The 16,312-nt window shown below is 43.4% G+C and overlaps 1 long non-coding RNA gene across 1 annotated transcript in view; it reads right to left on the reverse strand.

Annotated features, from left to right (window-relative positions):
- LOC135231757 (uncharacterized) overlaps positions 1–16,312 on the reverse strand; it is an 89,935-nt gene that overhangs the window by 48,093 nt on the left and 25,530 nt on the right. The window lies entirely within an intron of this gene.

The following is a 16,312-nucleotide window of genomic DNA, read 5'->3' on the forward strand; positions in this document are numbered from 1 at the left end:
GCAAGGACACCATAAAGCTCCCCTCTCTACTGCAGGAGTGTATGGTTTTAAAAACATGTATGATGGGAAGTCAAACTGTAGGGCATTGAAGGTCTATTATTACAACCTAAAAAAATGAAATATAAATGTCCATAAAAGAGCAGGAAGAGAAAACTATTAAAATTTAACAACAGAAGAGAAAGAAGAAAAGCAAGGGCTTACAAAATAGACTTGAAACCAAATGGAACTTTGCAAAACGAGGGAAAGCAGCAGTAAAAAAAAAAACTGCAGAATTAAACATCTAAAGATGCTGAAATCAAGATGCATTTCAGGCAAGTCTGGAAATAAAAATAAAGGAACCAGCAAAGAGCAATAAACTGCAGCAGTAAAGAGGGAAAATGAATGAGCCCACAGAAGACAAACAGAAGCATTTAGAAATAAAAAGTAGTGAGGAGAGGAAAGCAGCTCCTATTTCCTGAGTGTGCTCCCTGTCCAATCAGTATACTGTCCACCCTGAAGGGGCGCAGGAAACACCTTCAGAGCAAAGGAAAACCTGCAGAGGCCATCGCAGGAAAGCTTGGCCTGGACAACCAGGCCTCCTGAGCAAGTATCTCATCCCTGAAGAGTTCAATTACACATCAAGAACACAGACCATATGGAATAGACAAAAGACAACTATTAAAATTTGCTCTCAAAGAGCTTACAGTAGTTATTTTCTAAGTAAAAAAAAAAATTATAGGGATATTGTAACTAAAATGAAAAAGCTGTCCTATAGAGAACCCTAACTAGAGGACCTTGGCAAGTTTCTCAAACTCACGGTGGCTCAGTTTCCTCTTCTGCCAAGTGGGGAGCCTACCACACACTTCACAAGGTTGGTGGGGGAAGAGACAAGGCCCCACAGACACTCTGAGCAAAGGACAGCTTGTGGCAGATGCTCAGTAAAACTGTACCTGCTATCAGTGTGGGGCAACGGTGGTTCAGTAGTAGAATTTTCGCTTTCCATGCAGGAGACACGGGTTCAATTCCCAGATAAAGCACCTCATGTGCAGACACCACCCGCCTGTCAACAAGTAGAGGCTTGTGTGTTGCTATGACGCAGAACAGGTTTCAGCAGAGCTCCCAGACTAAAACAGACTAGGAAGAAAGGCCTGGTGACCTGCTTCAGAAAATCAGCCAATGAAAACCCTATGGATCACAAAAGCCTGATATGCAACAGATCTTGGAAATGGCACAGGACTGTGCAGCATTTAGTTCCGTTGTGCACGGGGACTGACTTATGGTAATTAAGAACAATTATCAATGCAGTTATTATTTCAGGGCTAGAGCAGAGCCTGGAGTTGCCACTGCAGCAACCTAGGTCAAAAAGCTCTCCGAGGTCAAATACCAAGGTTTTAAAGTCACCAATATGAGAATTTAGATGAGGAATTGACTGACTTTGGCCCAGGGCAACATGTTGGCTCACCTGATGAGAGAACTGCCCCTGACCAACCTGGGCCTAAGTCCCGAGTCTACTTGGCCTCTCCCGTGTAGCCCAGGCAGCAAGTATCATAAACACGCGTCGTCAAGCACAAGGAGACCCAAGTAAGAGGGGCGAAGAAAGCAAACAACCACCTTCCTGAACAGCCAACATTGCTATGCCAGGGACCTGTCACACACAACTTATACTCCTGAATCATCATGATCAGAGTCCCTCGGTGGTGCAACGGTTAACACACTCGGCTGTGAACTGAAAGATTGGAGGTCTGAGTCCACCCACAGGCACCTGAGAAGAAAGGCCTGGTCATCTACTTCCGAAAAATCAGTCACTGAAAACCCTATGGAGCACCATTCTACTCTGACACACATGGGACTGCCGTGAATTGGAATTACCTCAATGGCAATTTTTTTTTTTTTTTTTAAATCATCCTTATCAGCCTTGATATAGGTGGTATGGTGTTATGACCCCATTTTGTGGACCAGAAAGCAGTCTCATGGCTGAATTGCAAAGAAATGGTGTAGCCAGGACCCGCAACTCTTGATCCAAGGTCCGGGACTCCTCCACTAGACCACACCGCCCACACAAACAAGGATTTGAAGGCCTGACATGTGGGCCAGCAGCTATTCGCAGTTACAACAGTGTCACAGATTGAATTGTTTCCCCTCCAAAATGTGTGCCAACTTGGTTGGGCTATAATTTCCACAGTAGTGTGGTTGTCCTCCATTTTGTGATTGTAATTTTATATTTAAAAGGATTAGGGTGGGATTGTAACACCACCCTTACTCAGGTCACCTCCCTGATCCAATGTAAAGGGAGTTTCCCTGGGATGTGGCCTATACCACCTTTTATCTTTCAAGAGATAAAAGGAAAAGGAAACAAGCAGAGAGTGGGTACCTCGTACCACCAAGAATGCAAGACCAGGACCTGAGGGCATTCTTTGGACACGGGGTCCTTGCACCTGAGAAGCTCCTCGACCAGGGGAAGGAAGATTGAGGACAAGGACCTTCCTCCAGAGCTGACAGAGGGAAAGCCTTCCCTGGAACTGACGCCCTGAATTTGGACTTGTTACCTACTAGACTGTGAGAGAATAAATAGCTCTTCGTTAAAGCCATCCACTTGTGGTATTTCTGTTACAGCAGTACTAGATGACTAAGACAAACAGTATACTGGGAATCCACTGGATTAAAACACCCCCACACAACAAAACCCACTCAAGACATTTTGACTACCCACAGAAACAAACACAGCCAATTAAAGGAATACTTTCTGGAAAGGTCAGACAGGAAGAAGGGGGTATGGAATATTTTGACAGAGATAGTCAACTCAGCCAAACATGAGACTCCCCCCTCTTTTTCACCTCCCACAGCTAATCAAACACTCGATAGGTATTCACCGATTGGCACGCGAGACACTGCCCTTGGGGCTGGGGAGGCAAGTCTGCCTCTGTGCCCTGCCCTCAGAAGGGAACTGGGAACTACTTCTTTACGGCTGTAGCATGTGCTGTGAACCTGCGGTACGGGGCACTATGGGGCAGCGGGTGAAGGGCCCTAAATAAGTCTGAGAAGTCACAGGAGCATACGCAAAGGCCCCAAGGTGTTTCAAAGGCTGGCACGTCTAGCAGCTGAAAGACCAGTGTAACAGGAGCATGGTCAGTGCAGGAAGAGCTACAAGGCCCCTGAGTGGCTGCAGGGCCCAGACTTTGCAGGGCCTTGTGACCACGTGGGTTTCTGACTCTTAAGAGTATGAGGCTCCATGGACAGATCAGAAGAACCATCCGATTTGCATTTTAAGAGGTTTATTCTGGCCGCCGTGTGGAGGTCTGGAGGAGAGCAGAGCAGATGTGCAGAGGTCGCTCAGACAGAAATTTCCCAACTTTTTTTTTCACCACAACCTGCAGATTAGAGGGACATTTTACCTTGCAAACCTACACATGCCTATGTGCTACCTACCTACCTACATACGCACACACGCGCACAGACACACAGTCTATGAGAGGCAGGATACCAGCCTGGAACAGAACCCTGGCATTCCCTGTGTGACCCTGGGCCAGCTGCACAACTTCCTGAGCTTCAGTTTCCTCATCTGTAAAGTAAGGATAATAACAATGATTCCTACCGCATTGGTTGTTGTGAGAGATAAATAAGTCAATATATACAAAGCCCTTAGCAATGTTAACTATTATTTTACAAGTTCCACAAAACAAAAACTCAATTTTACTAATGCAATCCTTCTGTTTTCTATTCTACTTCTTCTTTTCTTTAAATGCTGGTTGTTAGATGCCCTCAAGCTGACTCTGACTCATGGAGACCTTATGTATGATGGATTGAAACACTGCCCCGTCCTGCACCATCTTCACAATCGTGGGTATGGTCGAGGCCATTGTTGCAGCCTCAGTGTATTTCAAGTGCCTCCCAACCTAAGGGGCTCATCTTCTAGCACTATATCGGAAAATATTCTTTTGTGATTCATAGGGTTTTCACTGGCTAATTTTTAGAAGTATATTTTCAGGCTTTTCTTCCTAGTCTGTCTTAGTCTGGAAGCTCTACTGAAACCTATCCACTGATATTTGAAATACTGGTGGCATAGCTTCCAGCATCACAGCAACATGCAAGCCATCACAGTAAGACAAACTGACCGGTGGCAGAAATGCTGTTAAAGACCTTGGGTGATGGCCATGGAGGAGAGTGAAAGGAGGTAGAGTTAATAAAACTTGGTGAATAATCAGATACAGGGTTAGGGAGGGAGAGGCATCAAGGATACTCTCAAGCCTCTGGGTTGACAATGCTGCCACTTTTGAGATGGGAAACTGGGGTGGAGAGGGCAGGTTAATCTGTGGGAGGAGAGGGAGGTCAAGACTTCCTGCCTGGGGGAGGGTTTGAGTGAGAGTGACAAAAGAAACCTTCACTTAACTCTTTTGTTACCACTGACATAAAGGGCATGCCACCCACTTTTATGCCTCTGGACCTCAGAAGTAAGGCATTCTCATGCATTCAGCATCAAGGTTCTAATGCATTTAGCAGCAAGGTGGATCTCTTTGGAAATGCATGAAGCTCAGCCAACAGGGAACTGGAGCCTCACTGTTGTGCAGGTTGAGCATTCTATTAAGTGATGCTTCCTGGATGTGTTAGTTTTGTAAACTTTCACCTTTTTATCCTTTATTTCTGTGAAAGAAGGCTTGCAAGCATAATTATGGCCTTCCTGTGTGATAGTTAGGGAGCCCTGATGGGTTTGTTTTGGTTTTTCCGTGTCATACTTGGAAAACCAGAGGTTCTTCATGCAACCTAACAGAAAGGCACCTTCAATATATTACTTACCTAGCTCTCACTGGTATACTGTCACACCACAGATCGGTGGTGCCAGAGTGCCACTCGCCTCACAGGTAGCTTGTATTACCAGATTATATTTCTCAAAATTCATATTACCAGCCCAGAATTTAAACACACTCGATTAGTAAGTACGTATCCCAATACTTAAAACATATGCTGTCAAAAAATTTAAGGAGAAAAAATGTAGTAATGAAAGGGTTTTAAACACTTTACTGAGCAGGGAACTACATAGCAAGATTTCAGATCAGAACTGTAGTTACTAGTAAAGAAAGCGTTTTTCCAGACTGTGCTCAGTGAGGTGGACAGGCTTCACGAACCAGGCACAGTAGCAAGTGGCTGGTGGAGAACTTGGGGATTTGGAGCTCCCGCCAAATGTCTTTCCTTATCCGACCAACATAAAGCACTAATCACATTTAATTAGAGTCCATTTGCCCATCTGTTTCCTCCATAAACCGAGCTGCTTCAGGGCAGGGACCACCCTGCCTCATCAATCTTGCTATCCCCAGGCCCCCCCAGTTTGCTGCCCTGACTGTAGGTAGTAGGTGCTCAACCAACATCTGCTGAATGCATGGCCACAATTCAACATGATAAAACCCCCGAAAAGGCCATTTCCAGTGCATAAAACTAGAAAATAATGCAGAGCAAATGGGAGGGAAGGAGGCAGAATCTGTTAGGGGAATTCTGATCATTTAAGGGTGTGGGCCAACAAAAGGCCAACTTTTTGGCGAAAATGGGTCTGCAAAGAAAATTTAATCCCTGAATGCACAATGGGTATGGATCTTCATCATAATGATCACAAACAGAAAGACTAAGCAGGTCTGGGATAGAATTAGGGAAGACAATGGAGAAACAAAGCAGGGGAAAATTGAGACATAATGTATATATACCATTTGACCTCTTGCAAAGATGAACCTAAATATTTAATTCTTCATATTAGTTTCCTTTGCTGCTTTTCCCATCAGTTCTGCCTCCCCTATTTCTAAAGCCTCTGCCATCTTCCAAATCCCAGCTGCCTTGTATATTATCTGTTTTTCCTATACGTACATGACTTATTTCCCCAATAGACAGGAATGGTGTTACACACCTTATTCATTTCACCTCTACCCACTGCACAGAAGAGGCACTCAACGGCAAGTAGATTAACTGATTTTTATATGGATTAATTGATTAAATAACAAATTCATATTCATAATTTCTAGCCTTACCACCTTTAGCTGCAATTGCTATTAAAGCTACCATTTTTAAAAGTAATAGCTGCATTTGTTCAGCACCTACCACATACCGGACACAGCTAAGAACTTTAAATACATCATATCCTGTAATCTGCCATTTGCAGGGTGGAGATACTTATGCCTATTTTATAGACGACAAGAGTGAAGCCCAAAGACAATACAATTTAGTTAGTGGCAGCACCATTATCCCTGGCAAAGTGGCGTGGAGAACAGTCTATATGACTAGGATGCAGTACCCTACTCACCTGACTATAGTTAAAACTTAACTCAGAGAAAGCTTTTTCTAGGCTTGCAAAAGGCATAGTTCATCAAGAGTCATTTATTAATTTCCTACAAATACATAGATTGGGTCAAACCTATTTTAACTGTACACCCAATCCTCACTTACCAACATGGTTAGGTTTCAAGGACCAGGTTGTTATGCAAAAATCAACATTATGCAAAAATGGAAGATGACCACATCGGATCACAAAATGGAAGATACTACATCATTACATAACTACCAAATTACATCATTACATAACCGTCAAACCCGAGAATCAGAACCATGGCCCAGCCAAGCTGACACACGCCCTTAGCCACCACAGCCAGTGTTACCCTCACCTCGCACCTCAGTGTTCATTACTGCCAGACATACACCGTCAATGCATGCAACAGTCGGATAGTAAATTTTTTACTATTGTTGTAAATGTAAAATGTCAGATAACAAGATAGTTGATAAGTGAGGAGTGGGTGTACAACTAAAAAATACAGATTGTGTTAATGACATCATTTGTTTCTGAAAGAATGTTTAACCTATACTAAGAAAACAATGTTCAGAACAGTACTGTCAGGTAGTTAATAAAATAATCAAAGAACTTATAACAGTCTCTATAACTCCACTCACGTTATAGTCCCCCAAAAGCTTTCATGTACAGTATCATACCTGATGATGTCAGTAACTCCGTAAGGCGATTATTACCACCCCATTGTACACATGAGAAAAAACTGACAGTAAGAGAAATTCAGTGAGTTGCTGAAAGTCACAACTGTCTATTACTTAGGACCCTTAGTTACAAGCAATAAAGCACCTCCAATTAGCTTAAGGAAAATAGAAACTTTGACTGATGTAATAAGGAAGGGAGCAGTGGCTGGGGACTCCCAGGTGAGTACATTTTCTCTCTCTGTGCTGCTCTATCCCACACCATGGCAGGACAGCTTTCTCTTTCAGGCAGGAAGCCAGGGACACCAAAGCTCCAGACTTCCATTTTGTGGCTTCACAACCCAAAGAAAAAAAGGCTTTTGGGCCTCAAGTTCAAAAATTCAGAGAAAGCCCTGACTGGCCCAGTCTGATCATGGATCCACCTATGGCCCCAGGGACCAGGAACCATGAATGGCAGGCCCAAAGAGTTGTGGGCAGTAGGGTGGTGGGGTGGGGAGAGCACCTCCCAGAAGAAGGAAGGGGCACCAGGTAGATTAGAAAAGAAAAAGTGGAAATGCTGTACAGACTAACCGCAAAGCCACAGGCCAGAGACCGGCAGGAGCACTTCAGACCCCAAGCCCAGTGCTCTTTCTTCTTTCTACACCACAGCTGACATTATGTTGGCACTAAATTGTGAAGCACTGACAGTAAAGAACCGACAGGACATAATAAGGCCCTAACTGCGTGAGAAGGACATTTAGTGCAAGGCAATTAGAAAACACAGAGATCAATGTATCCATTCACATCCAAGTAATATCCTAAAATTAGAGATCATCTCTACTCCACGACTTTGTACCAACTAGAAAGAAATAAAAGCTGTATTTCTTTATCAATGGTCTGGAAAGTCAAAGTAGCCTTCCCCACCTCCCTGCCTTCCCTCCTCCCCTCGCAGCTGAATAACGGAAGCCCCTTGTTAGGTCTAGGCTTCTTAGTCATCTACTCTGCTGGGGGCTCATCTGGTCCAGGTGAGAACTAAAGCCCCTCAGTCCAGGAAGAAAGGAGGAATTGGAAACACAAAATCAAGCCTACAAAGGTCCCACAAAGGGGTGAGGCTATCAAAAGATGCAGGAACAATGCAAAGTAAGCGCAGGTTGCTTACAAAACCAGCTACAGAACAAGACCACCCACGTATGAAACAAGCAGGTAGCTCAGGAAGGAAAGGGGGCAGGAGGCATTTACCCTATGGCTGCCCTGTTAAGACTTAGTTTTTTGGGTTTTTTTTCTTCCTTCTTTAATCAAACACATTAGCCCTCACTACCTGCCACTCACTGTTCTAAGTGCTTTTTTATCCTTTTCTCAAAAGTCTAACCTAAATCTGGGTAGCTGAAATCAACCCCATTCCTCTAGTTCTAGCTTTGCTTCTTTTCCTGAGTCTACTTCATTTTTCTCGCCTTCCAAAGACTAGGGATAAAGGACATTTATTAAGCAACTTTCTTGGAATATAGGCCTGGTGATCTGCTTCCAAAAGGTCACAGCCTTGCAAACCCCATGAAGCAGTTCTATTCTGCACACATGGGGTCACCATAAGTTGGAACAGACTCCCAGCAACTAACGACAACATGTGCCAATCAGTCTTAGAAGAAATACAACCAGAATGCTCCTTAGAAGCAAACGAGGTGAGACTTCAGCTTGCTTACCTTGGACATGCCATCAGGAAAGGCCAACCAATAAATGACATGGCGTTTGCTAAAGGAGGGGGACAATGAAAACAAGGGAAACCTCAATGAGGGAGACTGATACAACAGCCTCAACAATGGACTCAGACGTACCAATAATCACGAAGATGGCAGGGGACCAACCAACGTTTCGTTCCGTTATACATACGGTTGCCATGAGTCAGCAGAGCCAACTCTATGGCAGCTACCTGTAATGTGTGCTAAGCCCTTCAAAACCATTATCTCACCTGACTCTCACAGCAGCCCTATAAGGTGGTGCCTATGTTTATGGCCTCTTCAGAAAGGAGGCAACAGGCTGAGAGAGGTGAGGCATTGCCAGGCTAACTTCGCCAGGATCTGAGCAAGCCCAGCTGTTGGATTCCACACTCCCCGCTCACTGGACAGCAACTCTATTATTTTATTGTTTCACTGGAAAAGCCACCTTTCACAAGAACAATATTTAAAATATTTAAAAAAATTGAAATTTGACAAAGAAAAGCCAAAGAGAAACTGAAAGTAAAACGCAAAATCACAGTGAAATCAAAGAAATTAAAAAAAAATTTTTTTTTTCTAGTCTTACCCCATTTTTTAGTAAGTTCAAATCTAGGAAGAATGAACTCAAACAGTACACCTGTGCCTTTTTTAAAAGGCCACATTACAAAGAGAAAGGGAAAAAAAAAAAGATATGCAATTCTACCAAGTAATTAACAAGGGTTACTACATCTCAAGGATAACAAGGGCTGCTATACCTCAAGGATATCTTTAAGGACAAAAATCACACCTAACTAACTTGGGGCTCAACCCTGTGGCTGGCTATGTCATTTTTCAACCAAAGAAAACGGTACAGAGAACCAAACGATGCCCACGAACGGCACAGCTCTCTGTGATCAGGGGAACTGGGTTCCCTGTCTGCACTCTCATTTTTAGTAAAACCATTTTTCTCATTGGAAAGAAACAAGCCCCTAGTGTCAAAAAATGTCAGCACTCTTTTAAAAAAATTCTCCTGTGTCTCATCCCTTAAAAGAATATTTCTAATCAGCTCTAAACCATCAGCATTACATTAAGAGTGACTTGCTAGAATCTTAATCTGGGACCAAGGTAAGATCAGGGAGCAGAACCAGCTGAGGCATGCCCATGCCCTCTTTTTTCTGAGGCTGTTTTTATGAGGCTGACAATCAAAGATTTTAACTAGGAGGACAGAGGCAAGACGGGTGTGCAGAGAGGCTGTCCCAAGAGAGGGAGCACTGGTACCTTTAAATTAAGTGACGAAGGGAAGTCGTTCTCTGAAGAACATAGCTACTACAAATGACAAGGCTGACTCTTCTGATACAAGCGAGATACGAACATGACAGGGACAGCTGGCTGGCAAACCAGGTAGCAGGCAGGTGGGCTGGCAGCATTCACTAGGCAGGTGTTCAATTAGGCAGAAAGTGGGTTGCAAACAGCTCAATTAATTCATTGTGCAAGCCTGTCCAGGAGAACAAGAAAATAAACCTGAAACACCAGTGGCAGACCAGAGATTAACTCAATATCTCCGCTTTTTGCAAAAGTGAGGGGTCACAAAGACACACGTGCAAGATATAAAATTACACCAAGATTAGCTCTGGTAAACCCTTCAAAGTTCAAACCAAAATTGAAGGCCAGGAATGAAACAAAGCAAGAGGTAGCTTACTTCAGTTCAAAAAGTCATTCCTTTCTCGGCAGTGGCTCTCCCTGGTCAGCCCCAGATACAGGCAGCCCTTAATATGGTGCATAGGTTGAGAAGCATGATAAGGACAAACACAGCTGTGATTTGAAAACCATCAGTGAAGTGATGGGACTGCCCTTATTTGTAATAATTTCTATGGGTGAGGCTCTGCCAAGCTTAGATTTTAACTCCAACCTATCAGGCCTTCCTATGGTATGTATACAGGAGAAGAAAAATATAAAACTTAAGAAGTCATTTGTCGGAGGCCAGGGGAATATAAAACCAAGGAAAGAAAAGCAAAGGTTATCAGGGACAACATCTGGCCAGTGGGGCTACAGGTACTTAAGAGAAAATGGGATCGCAAAATCATGGCACCTAGTATTGCATTGCTGGGGCTGACAAGAAACAAGACACTCAGCATGTACGGCAGAATGTCCCAGCTAAGAGTCTGAAGCATTTGGGCAATTCCTTTGTTTTAGAGAAAAGAATACTAAGGTTCAGAGGGGTTCAGCATACCCAGGGCCAACTGTTAGCAATGGCCATGAGAGGCCTATGATCCTGGTCTCCTGGAACGCCTCCCACCAATAATACTGGTGATGATAGCTCCCATATACTGACATGTTCACAAGCAGGCACTGCACTGAGGGCTTCACAACATATATTATCCCATCTAATCCTCTCGACAACCTCGTAGGGTGGTAGTACTATTGTTGTTAGGTGCCACTGAGTTGATATCCACTCAGAGCGACCCCATGTGACACAGCAGACCTGCCCCATAGGATTTTCTAGGCTGTAATTTTTTAATCTTTAGCTACGGCTGCTAACCAAAAGGCTGGCAGTTCCAATGCACCAGGCGCTCCTTGGAAACCCTATGGGGCAGTTCTACTCTGCCCTATAGGGTTGCTATGAGTCGGAATCGACTCAATGGCAATGGGTTCATCTTTAAGGTGGAGCCCTGGTGGCACAGTGGTTAAAAGCTTGGCTGCTAACCAAAAGGTTGGCAATTCAAATCCACTAGCAGCTCCTTAGAAACCCTACAGGGCAGTTCTACTCTGTCCTATAGGGTCGTTATGAGCTGGAATTGACTCAACGGCAACAAGTTTGGTTTTTTTGTTTTTAATCTTTATGGCCGCAGATCACCAGGTGTTTCTTCCGAGGAGCCGGTAGGTAGGTTTGAACTGCCAACCTTTCAGTTAGCAGTTGAGCCCTTAACTGTTGTGCTACTAGGCTCCTTAGCCCCATTTTACTGATGGGGTGCAGAAAGGTTAAGCTACTTGCTGGAGCCACAAAGCCTGTCGAAAGCCAGGATGGGAACCTAGGTCTCACTGAAAGTGCTCTTAACCACTATACTTTACTATGTCTAAACCATGCTACTTTCAAACAATGGGAAAAGTCTTGTTTTCAACTAACACACAAGCCGAAAATTTTCATTTACTGAAAACATTAGCCTGCTTAGGTACAACCAACACTTCATGGGATTTGGTTCCTTGGTTTGGAGGTTTAGGATCATGGTTTCATGGGACGTTCCAGGTAATTGGCCTAATAATGTGTTTAGTGCTTCTGTTCTACCTCCTAGTTTGTAGCTTAGTGCCTGGGATCTTAAAAGCTTCCAAGCAGCCGTACAAGGCACAACAATTGGTCTCTATTCACGGGGTACAACAGAGGGAAGAGAATCAGGAATAGGAGAAGGATATGGAATATGTGGCTAACTGCCTCTATGAACAACTGCCTCCTTTGCCACGACATCATAAGAACTAGATGGTGCCCAGCTACCATTACTGAACATTTTGATCAAAAATTCTATAGAAGAATCCTGATCAAAAGGGGTAAAATGCAGAAAATAATTTTAAGTTTTCATGGACTCCAGATTTCTGGAGCCATGGAGGGTGGATAAACACCTGAAACTACTGCCCCGAGATAATCTTTAAACTTTAGACCAAAAATATCCTTGAAGTCATCTTAAAACCAACCAGTAGCTTAACTAAACTAATAAAGAATCTCTGGCTTGAGTATTGGGCTCTTTTAAAATCTATCTCTGACAATACCAACTCAATAGATAGGAAATTTAGGGGGCAGTGAATTTGTGTTGATGAAGGAGGAACAACTCAGAAAAGGAGGGTGAGAATGGCTATACAACTTGAATAATGTGATCAGTGTCACTAAATTGTACACGTAGGAACTGTTGAATTGGTATGTTTTGGGGCATATATTCTCAACAACAAAATCAATAAAATTCAAGAAAAAAAAATTTAGCATCTACCATCTTTTCCCCTCAAGATAAAAAAACAATCAGCACTTAGGGATAGAAGTCACAAAAATGTTTCAACTTTAGGCATAAAGAAGGTTCAACAGAGAATCCCCAAGGAAGCAGGAGAGCAGTGGGATGCAGACCTCAAAATCTCATAAAAAGACCACACTTAATGGTCTGACTGACACGAGAGAGACCCCAGACACCATGGTTCCAGACCTTCTGTTAGCCTAAGACTGGAACCATTCCCAAAGCCAACTCTTCAGACACGGATTGGACTGGACTATAGGACAGAAAATGATACTGGTGAAGAGTGAGCTTCTTGGATCAAGTAGACACACGAGGCCATCTGGGCAGCTCCTGTCTGGAGGGGAGATGAGAAGGCAGAGGGAGACGGAAGCTGGCTAAATGGATGGGGAAATAGAAGGTAGAGAGAACGACTGTGCTGTCTCATTAGGGGCAGAGCAACTAGGAGTATATAGCAAGGTATATATAAATTTTTGTATGAGAGACTGACTTATTTGTAAATTTTCACTTAAAGCACAATTAAAAAAAAAAAAAGAAGAAGAAGGTTCAAGACTCCTGGACAACAGAAATGAATAACAGCCTGGACAACAGAAATGAACAGACCTAGACTTGAAAAATTAGGGGTTAAGGTAAACACCAAGCCCCTTTGGGATTTGTCTAGTGTCCCGGACCTTCAACATATTTATCTTCACTGAGTTAATGCTGAGTGGACTGTGTTGCTGCTAGGCCCAGAAATTACTATTTACCAGATCTTGGAGCTTCACCTAAAACCATCACTATGCTGAACGCAAAGTCACCGGCTTAATCATACACACACCATTATGCCCAGTTTCAGGAAAATGTTTCTTGATTAAATAAAAAGCACCTGGCTTTTCTAAAAAATACCTTTTATATCTCAGATTCTACAACGGAAGCCTCATTTCATCGACGGCACTGGGTTTGAGGTTTTTTTGGTATAAACTATAAAACCGGAGCATCTCCCTGCATGCACACACCTGAGGCACTGCAACATCTACTTCCTGACTCTGCCACAACCAGGCCACAGGTTAGGGCTCCTACTTCAGCTCAAGCTCTACAACAACCACAGAATGGGAGTTCTGGAGGTGCCTCCTGCAGTGGGCCTGGCTCCGGCTGGTACTAGGACCCAGCGTGACTCACTTAATCTGTCTTAATATCAGTCACAAAAAACAAGAGGGGCAGATAATGCTTCCTGGCTGCTTATCAGGTGCCAAGCACTGTGCTAAAGGTGGAGAAAGTGAGGTTTAATAGGGTTCAGGGAATTATCCAAAGCAAACAACTAGGACACTGCACACAGAGATCAAACCCAGGTTCCTTGGACTTCAGAGCCCAAGCTTAACACGCTTAACACACTCATCCAGAATGCCAGGGCAAACGGCTCTCGTTTCCTTGTAAGGACAGAAGGGGACAGGGTTCTACAAACTGTCTCTAGTATCATTCTGACTGTTCTTCCAGTCTGAAGGCAAAACTACAAGTCTTCTCAGACAAATCAGCCAACCAATCAACAACGGGTATAACGATGTATTCAGCACTGGGCTAAGGATGGAGGGGACACTAGAGAAAATATATCCCTGCCCCTAAGGACTTTACAATCTAACCTATATTGCTCTGAAATATAATCTCTATCTCTCTAGGAAAGTTTTTCAAACTTTTTTTTTTAAGATTTTTTTTTTTACAGTGATTTAGGTGAAAGTTTACAGAGCAAATTAGTTTCTCATTAAACAGTTCAGACGCAAATTTGTTTTGACATCGGCTGCCAACCCCTTGATGTGTCAACACTCTCCTCTTCTCCACCCTGGGTTCTGTTTCCATTTGTACAGTTTTCCTATCCCTTCCTGCCTTCTCATCTTTGCTTATGGGCTAGTGTGCCCATTAGTCTCATATACATGACTGAACTATGAAACACATTCCTTTGTGTGTTATTGTTGGCCCTACAAACCTGTCTAATCTTTGGCTGAAGGGTCAACCTCAGGAGTGACTTCAGTATTGAGTTAAAAGGGTGCCCAGGGGCCATACTCCCACGGTTTTTCCAGCCTCTGTCAGGCCAGTAAGTCTAGTCTTTTTTTGTGAGTTAGAATTTTTTTCTACATTTTTCTCCCACTCTATACAGAGCCTCTAGTGTGATTCCTGCCATAGCAGTCAGTGGTGGTAGCAAGGTACCATCTAGTTGTTCTGGGTTCAGTCTGGTGGAGATTGTGGTAGTTGTGGGTCATTAGTCCTTTGGACTAATCTTTCCCTTATGTCTTTGGTCTTCTTCATTCTCCTTTGCTCCAGCTGGGATGGGACCAGTAGATGTATCTTAGATGGTCATTCCCAGGCTTTTAAGACCCCAGTCACTACTCACCACAGTAGGATGTAGAACATTTTCTTTATAGACTATGTTGTGCCAATTAAGCTAGATGTCCCCCGAGACCATGGTCCCCTCAAACATTTTTTATCATGACCCAAAGTCAGAAATTTATTTTCATCATTACCCAGGACACACACACACTCTATGCTTACCGTACACTAATTATTGTTGTTGTGGTTCTATTTCAATTTAAAAAAAAAAAAAAGTATCCACCCACTAAATTGAGTCAATGACAATGGATTGTGAACCACAGCTTTAAAAGTACCACTCTAGAAAGTCCCATTTTAGTGCTAATTAAAAAAAAAAAGTCAGGAAGTTCTTCCTTCAACCTAATTTAAGTTTCTTGAGCTGTCAGGTTAATTAAATTTGTTTCACTGGCTATGTCTCAGGCAGATGTGGCAACACATCAGATTAGTTAACAGCCCGGGATGCAGAATCAGACAGACCTACATTTAAATGCTGACTCTCCCTCATGTTAGCTCTATGATTTCTCCAGATCTCGGCCTATAAAACAGAAGATAATGTCACTCATTCCTTGGACTTGTTACAAGGTACCTACCTGGTACCTGGTTCCATGTTTCTCAACAGAGGCACTATAAGTATGGAGTACGGAAGAAGACACAAGGCTGGTTGTGTGGGACCAGCCCACATTAGAGAACACTTAGCATCCCATCCCCACACAGCTCCCAACACCCCCTGCTGGTTGAGAAGCAACTCTGCAGTTGACATGAAAATCTTAAACCTTTCTACCATGTTAAGTGATCCCAACTCCTTCAAATCTTTTCCATAAGCATCAGTTATGTGCCACATAAAAATACAATACATAAGATGCCCAAGATATAACCAGGCATAAGGCCAAGTTTCTGCCTTTGCAGAGCTTGCTATCAAGCTCGACAGGTGGACAGGTAACTGCAACTCACTGTGCCAGGTGCTGTAACGGAAGTCTGGGAACCGGTATGGAATGAACTGTGTCCCCCAAAAGTGTGTGTCAACTTGGCTAGTCCATGATTCCCAATACTGTGTGATTGTCCACCATTCTGTCATCTGATGTGATTTTCCTATGCGCTGTAAATCCTACCTCTATGATGTTAATGAAGCAGGTTTAGAGGCGTTTATGTTAATGAGGCAGGACAAATCTACAAGATTAGATTGTGTTTTATGTCAATTTCTTTTGAGAGATAAAAGAGAGAAGCAAGCAGATAGGAGGAATCTCGTACCACCAAGAAACAAGAGTCAGGAGAATAGTGCGTCCGTTGGATCTGGGGTCCCTGTACTGGGAAGCTCCTTGACCAGAGCCGACAGAGAGAGAAAGCCTTCCCCTGGAGCTAGCACCCTGAATTCAGACTTCTAGC

Source organism: Loxodonta africana, chromosome 7 (genome assembly GCF_030014295.1).
Source record: "Loxodonta africana isolate mLoxAfr1 chromosome 7, mLoxAfr1.hap2, whole genome shotgun sequence".
Classification (NCBI taxonomy): domain Eukaryota; kingdom Metazoa; phylum Chordata; class Mammalia; order Proboscidea; family Elephantidae; genus Loxodonta; species Loxodonta africana.